The sequence below is a fragment of the Schistocerca gregaria genome, chromosome 1 (assembly GCF_023897955.1).
Source record: "Schistocerca gregaria isolate iqSchGreg1 chromosome 1, iqSchGreg1.2, whole genome shotgun sequence".
Taxonomy (NCBI): Eukaryota; Metazoa; Arthropoda; class Insecta; order Orthoptera; family Acrididae; genus Schistocerca; species Schistocerca gregaria.
Window position 1 is genome coordinate 1,076,550,305 of NC_064920.1, and position 6,185 is coordinate 1,076,556,489.

The following is a 6,185-nucleotide window of genomic DNA, read 5'->3' on the forward strand; positions in this document are numbered from 1 at the left end:
TTTCCCCCATAATGCCGCACCATGCATTAACCCGCCAATGTCGCTGATGTTCCACTTGTCGCAGTCATCGTGGATTTTCCGTTGTCCAATAGTGCATATTATGCCGGCTTACGTTACCGCTGTTAGTGAATGGCGCTTCGTTGTTAAATAGAACGCGTGCAAAAATCTGTCATCGTCCCGTAATTTCTCTTGTGCCCAGTGCCAGAACTGTACATGACGTTCAAAGTCGTCGCCACGCACTTCCTGGTGCATAGAAATATCGTACGGGTGCAATCGATGTTGATGTAGCATTCTCAACACCGACGTTTATGAGATTTCCGATTCTCGGGCAATTTGTCTGCTACTGATGTGCAGATTAGCCGCGACAGCAGCTAAAACACCTAGTTTGACATCATCATTTGTTGCAGGTCGTGGTTGACGTTTCACATGTGGCTGAGCACTTCCTGTTTCGTTAAATAACGTAACTACCTGGCGAACGGCCTTGACAGTTGGATGATGTCGTTCAGGATACAGAGCAGCATACATAGCAAACGCTCGTTGGGCACTTTGATCACTGTAGCCATACATCAACAACATATCGACCTTTTCCGCAATTGGTAAACGGTCCATTTTAACACGGGTAATGTACCACGAAGCAAATACCGTCCGCACTGGTGGAATGTTACGTGAAACCACGTACTTAAACGTTTCTTACTATTACAGCGCCATCTATCACAAAGGGAAAAAAGTGCTCCAACTAAAACATTCATATTTCTTTACGTTCTACACGAATATGTAACAAAAATAGGGTTTCCTATTTTTTTAAAAACTTCGTTTATATCCGTTTGACCTATGGCAGCGCCATCTAGCGGGCCAACCATAACCCCATCTGGTTCCCCCTTCAAGCTAGACGAGTTTCGTTCTTTGCAGGTTTTTCGTTTCTTGCCTATTTCCTGAGATATTTGGCCCGGTCACTATCCATGGACCACCCTGTATATATCTCGTGCATCGGCAGATATTCTTTTAAAATTGACCTTCTGTTCCTCTACACGCTCCAGAGCTGAGCTAAATGTTTCAGATTCCTCAATGAGAGAACACACTACTGCTTTTTTATCTAGTTTACTGAACATATAAATATTTCTACTTATTTTATTTGCCCATTGTAAGTTGGTAATAATTGTTGTTACAACTGTCTCATGGTCGTTGATGTTAAAATCGACATGGACATCCTCAAAGAGGTCGGGTCTAATTGTTGCCAGTAGATCTAATATATCCCTTATGAGTGGGATTCCGAACCATCTATTCCAGGTACTTTCCAGAAAAGACATTCAATAATGTTTCACAGTAATAATCCCAGTTGATTGTTGGCTGATTAAAGGCTACTCTTTTATCAGATGTCTGCTTATATTTACTAAAACAAAATTCGCGTTCCATGTGGTTTACCGATATAACCACAGTGTTCCAGCTGTACAGGTCCCCATGACAATCCCGTTTGGTTGGAAATATATTTTGTCTTTTTGTTTGAAGCAATTGTATGATAAGTCCTAATATTTCCATCAGTTCTGTATTTCAGCATTGTTTAATTTCTTATTTTAATGAAATTGGTCTTTAAGAAGTTAATAGTGTCTCTAATCGGAACGCTTGTATAGTGGGTGCAAATACTGAATCTTACGAACTACTTCTTGCACATTGTGAACAGTATATTTCGTCCCATAGGTCTAAAGTTTTTTGCTCACTAAATACTCCGAGCTGTAAAATAAACACCATGTTCAAGGAGTTTTACACTTCTTGGACGAAAGTATGCGTGGGACGAAACTATGTTCCTTATCGAGATCTAATAGGACATAAATGATCTCTTTTTTTTCTGGCAGTATTTCCACATAGGTAATCTCATCAACATCTGCGAAAATACCCTTATACACAGCATTAACATTGTACACAAAAAATGTTTATTATGTATACACATTTACATATGAATGTGTGATATGAATCTAAAATGGTTCTTTACACATATTTACGGTTGATCGTGTAAATGATGAATGCGACATAAAACCTAAGCCTTCCCTGAGGCACACCTGATATTACGTTGGTGCATATGTTCGTAGCGTTTTTCCATAAGTTTAATAAACAAAACAGACACACATGACAGAGACTTCAATCGTCAATAATAGATTCTCCTTCACTATTTACAACAGTCTGTCAACCCCGAACAACTTTTAGATTTCACGATTGTAGGAATCATGTGGTTGGGAGGTGAAGAACTCGTCGAGCCTTGTTCGGAACGCATTTTATCCAAAAAGCAAGTTCCCTGAAGGTTCTTCAATAGAGAGTGGAACAGGTGAAAATCTGAGGGTGCAAGATCAGATGAACAAGGTAGGTGGGAAATGATTTTCCAATCCAGTTCTTGTACAGTGATTTTTGTGAGGATAGCAGGGTGCGGATGGGCGTTATCGCGCTGCCTTCCTGGTCGTTGTTCTTCGACTGCATCTGAAAGACGTCCTATTTGTTGACAGTAAATGTCAGCAGTGATGGTTACACCTCGGGGAAGCAATTCATAGTACATCACACCGTCGCTATTTTACCAGCTGCATAACAGTTTTGGGGATTCATACCGGTCTTCGTGCGAGGAGTTACAACTTTGTTTGGGCTCAACCATTCCTTTCTTTTCCTTATGTTAGCATAAACACATCACTTCTAGTCACCAGTAAGGATACAGGCTAGGAATGGTCGATGTTGTTCATGAGTCAGTTGATGACGAGCAAGCAGAGATTACAAATGGCCACCCACTCAGCTTTGTGATTTTGGTTTAGAGCATTCGGTACTCATTCACCCGACTTTTGAATCTTCCCCATTTCATGCAAATGTCGCATGATGGTGGAATGATCGTAGTTCATCACATTTTCCAGTTGTCGAGTACACTAACTTGAATCATTGAGGACTAATGCATTTAAAAGATCTTTTTCGAACCCGGAAGATTTTCCTGGACGTGGCGAGTCACAAACGTCAAAACGATCCTCCTTACAACGAGATAATCATTTTCCTGCCGTGCTCTGTCAAAAATGGTTCAAATGGCTCTGAGCACTATGGGACTCAACTGCTGTGGTCATTAGTCCCTTAGAACTTAGAACTACTTAAACCTAACTAACCTAAGGACATCACACACATCCATGCCCGAAGCAGGATTCGAACCTGCGACCGTAGCAGTCGCACAGTTCCGGACTGCGCGCCTAGAACGCCGTGCTCTGTCCAATGGCATTATCACCATACATGGTGTAAATGTTTCCGGCTGCCTGAGCTGATATCACCCCTGCAGGGTGAGCTCATCAGAAGATTATGTCGGAAATGTTTCAATTTCTCCATCTGGCACACCATTTTCTAGCGTCCGCAGCTCCATTCGTTATCTCGGGATGACAAAATGACAATATATAAAATCAAATAGTAATAGCGAATTACAAATAAAAAATGACAATCGACAAATAAACCCGTAGCAAATGGAATACCAACATGCAAAACCAAAACGCTACGAACTTGTGGTCCAACCTAATATTTCCCCAGTGCTTGTAAATGACTGTCCACGAAGAATACAAACCTGCACCCTGCCCGTCACGAAACTCTGATGAAGTCGTAAATCTGATTAGATATTCAGTAGGAATAGAGTAGACTGAAGTCCAAGATAGTAGTTCGGAAGAATCAGTGTGGAAGGAAGACAAAAGTAATGATAAAGTATGAGACGCGTTGAAATTAACTTAGGATGTGGATACTACGACATGGAATGTCACAGTACGCAGATCGCTTCAAGAGGCGTGGACATCTCTAAAAAGGCTAGTCACAGTTGGACAGTCAAACATACATACAGGGAATATAACTCCGAAGAAATCTTGTGTAACAGAAGAAATACTTCTGTAGGTCGATGAAAAGATGAAGTACAAAAATGTTCATTGAAAGACAAGAATACAGCATTATAAATCACTTAGGAATGAAATAAACAGCAAGTACGTGGCAGCCGAGACTTAAAGGGTGCAGAAAAAATGTGAGTAAATCGAAATAGAAATAATCGTCAGGAGGACTGTCTAATCATACAGAGAAGTCAAAACCTTCGGTGAAATTTAATGTAAGGGTGGTACCACTAAGAATGCAATGGACATTCCACTGTTAAAAGCAGACGAAAAGTCAGATAGGTGGAAAGAGTGCTCTGAACGCCTCCATGAGGGCCTGTATGACTTGATAAAAGAAGAAACTGGTCTCGGTAAGGGGACTATAGGGGTCCAGCATTCGAGTTATAATTTAAAACACCTTTGGAATACTTTAGATGAAATAAAACAGAAGGGATATATAACGTTCCATCGAAATTTCTAAAGAAAAACACTGAGAGAGACATGCAACCAATTGACAGTTGTATAATGTATAAGACAAAACGTCATACTTTCAGAAAAATATCATCCACGCAATTCCGAAAACAGCAACAGCAGACAAGTGCAAGAATTATCGTAGAATCAGCTGAACAGTTCATGCACCCAAGTTGCTGACGAGAATAATGTACATTGAAATGGAAAAGCAAATTGAAGATCTGTTATATGACGATCAGTTTGGCTTTACGGAAGGGAAAGGCAGTAGAGAGGTAGTTCTGACCTTGTGGTTGATAACGGAAGCAAGACTAAAGAAAAATCAAGATACTTTCATAGGATCTGTTGACCTGTAAAAAGTATTCGATAGTGGCCAAAGGTAATGGATATTCGAAATTAAGAGAAAAATAAGGGTACGCTACAGTGAAAGACTGATGATACACAAGGAACAACGAGGGTGGAACATCAAAAGCGAAGCACTCGCGCTAAAAAGTGTGTAAACAGGGACGCAGTCTATACATCGAAGAAGCAATAAAATAAATTAAAGGAGGTTTCAAGAGCCGAATAAAATTCAAAGTAAACGATATCAACAACATTCGCTGACGACATTCCTATCGCAAGTGCAATGAACGAAGCCAAGGAATCCTGCTACCTAGGCAGAACCCTTATTGGGCGGAGCAAGGAGGACATAAAAAGTAGATTAGCACTGGCAAGAATGGTATTCCTAGCCAAGAGACGTCTACTCCTACGAAATATAGGCCTTAAATCGAGGAAGAAGTTGCTGAGAGTGAACGTTTGGAGCACAGCATTGTGTGGTAATGAAACAAAGATTGTGAAAAAATCGGAAAAGAAGAGAATCGAAGTATTAGAGATGGGTTGCTACAGAATAACATTGAAAACCAGATGACTTATAAGACAGGTTATTAGGTTGTCCGCAGAATCGGCAAAAAAAGGAACACATGGAAACCACTGACATGAAAAACAGGGAGCATGATAGTACATTTGTTAAGGTCTAGAGGGAACTGTCGAGGGTAAGGTCTGCAGGGGAAGCACAGAGATTGGAATACATCCGGTAGATGTCTGAGCGCGTGAAATAAATAATTGAGGACGTACGATGGAAATACTACTTTTAAATGGTTCGCGCAGAAGAGGAATTCTTGGTGGGTCGCATAAATCCAGTCAGAAGACTGATAACTAAACGAAAACACGTATTGCTGTCAATGGAGGACGTTTTTCCCCCATGGAAGCCTTAATGTAGAAACTCACTGATATTCTGCTAGAAAAGAATGTTAGTGACCTTTTCCAATTCTGGAGAACATATTTTTCCTAATGGAATTTGTCGTCAGTGTAATTCTACACACAAGATTAAGTTGTACACAAGAAAACATTCAGCAAGTTTGAGAAAACCAATAATACAAGCGAAAAAGAAATGAGAATATGCACTGTACTTACGTTGTTAAGAGATCTGTCGCGTCTGGGCCGTGTCTGGTGCTGCGACTTGCACAAGATAGAAGTTATCTCATTCTAGGAGACATGAGTTCCGCGAATGACGTATCATTTGTTCCCGACTCATTATTGGCTGACGGGTTCGCGAATCAGACGGCAGCAGATTTCAAGTTCCCGTCTTGGAAATACAGAAAATGCACGCTGACTCCGGATGCGAAGCTTCCTGTTGACGGGGTACAAACGCTCGGGAGAGCTTATCTGTGGTGTGCGAAACGGCGGGCAGAGGCTATCTAAGTCACACAAATTCAAAATACCGGTCGTGATAATATGAAGTATGTAAATCAAAAATATTCCCGCACTCATTCTTCACGATATTTGGTGAAATGCAAGTTTGATAGGCAGAACATAAATGTCACT

At 40.8% G+C, this 6,185-nt stretch overlaps 1 protein-coding gene across 3 annotated transcripts in view; it reads right to left on the reverse strand.

Moving 5' to 3' along the window:
* The window catches only part of LOC126281729 (caspase-1-like), a 161,569-nt gene extending 155,628 nt beyond the window's left edge, over positions 1 to 5,941 (reverse strand). The window contains exon 1 of one of the 3 annotated variants that reach the window (XM_049980916.1): positions 5,775 to 5,941. The gene's annotated coding sequence lies outside the window, so the exon portion shown is untranslated. The remainder of the gene's footprint in view (positions 1 to 5,774) is intronic. The other 2 variants (XM_049980912.1, XM_049980925.1) reach the window with 2 other exon arrangements.
* Positions 5,942 to 6,185: the final 244 nt, after the last annotated feature.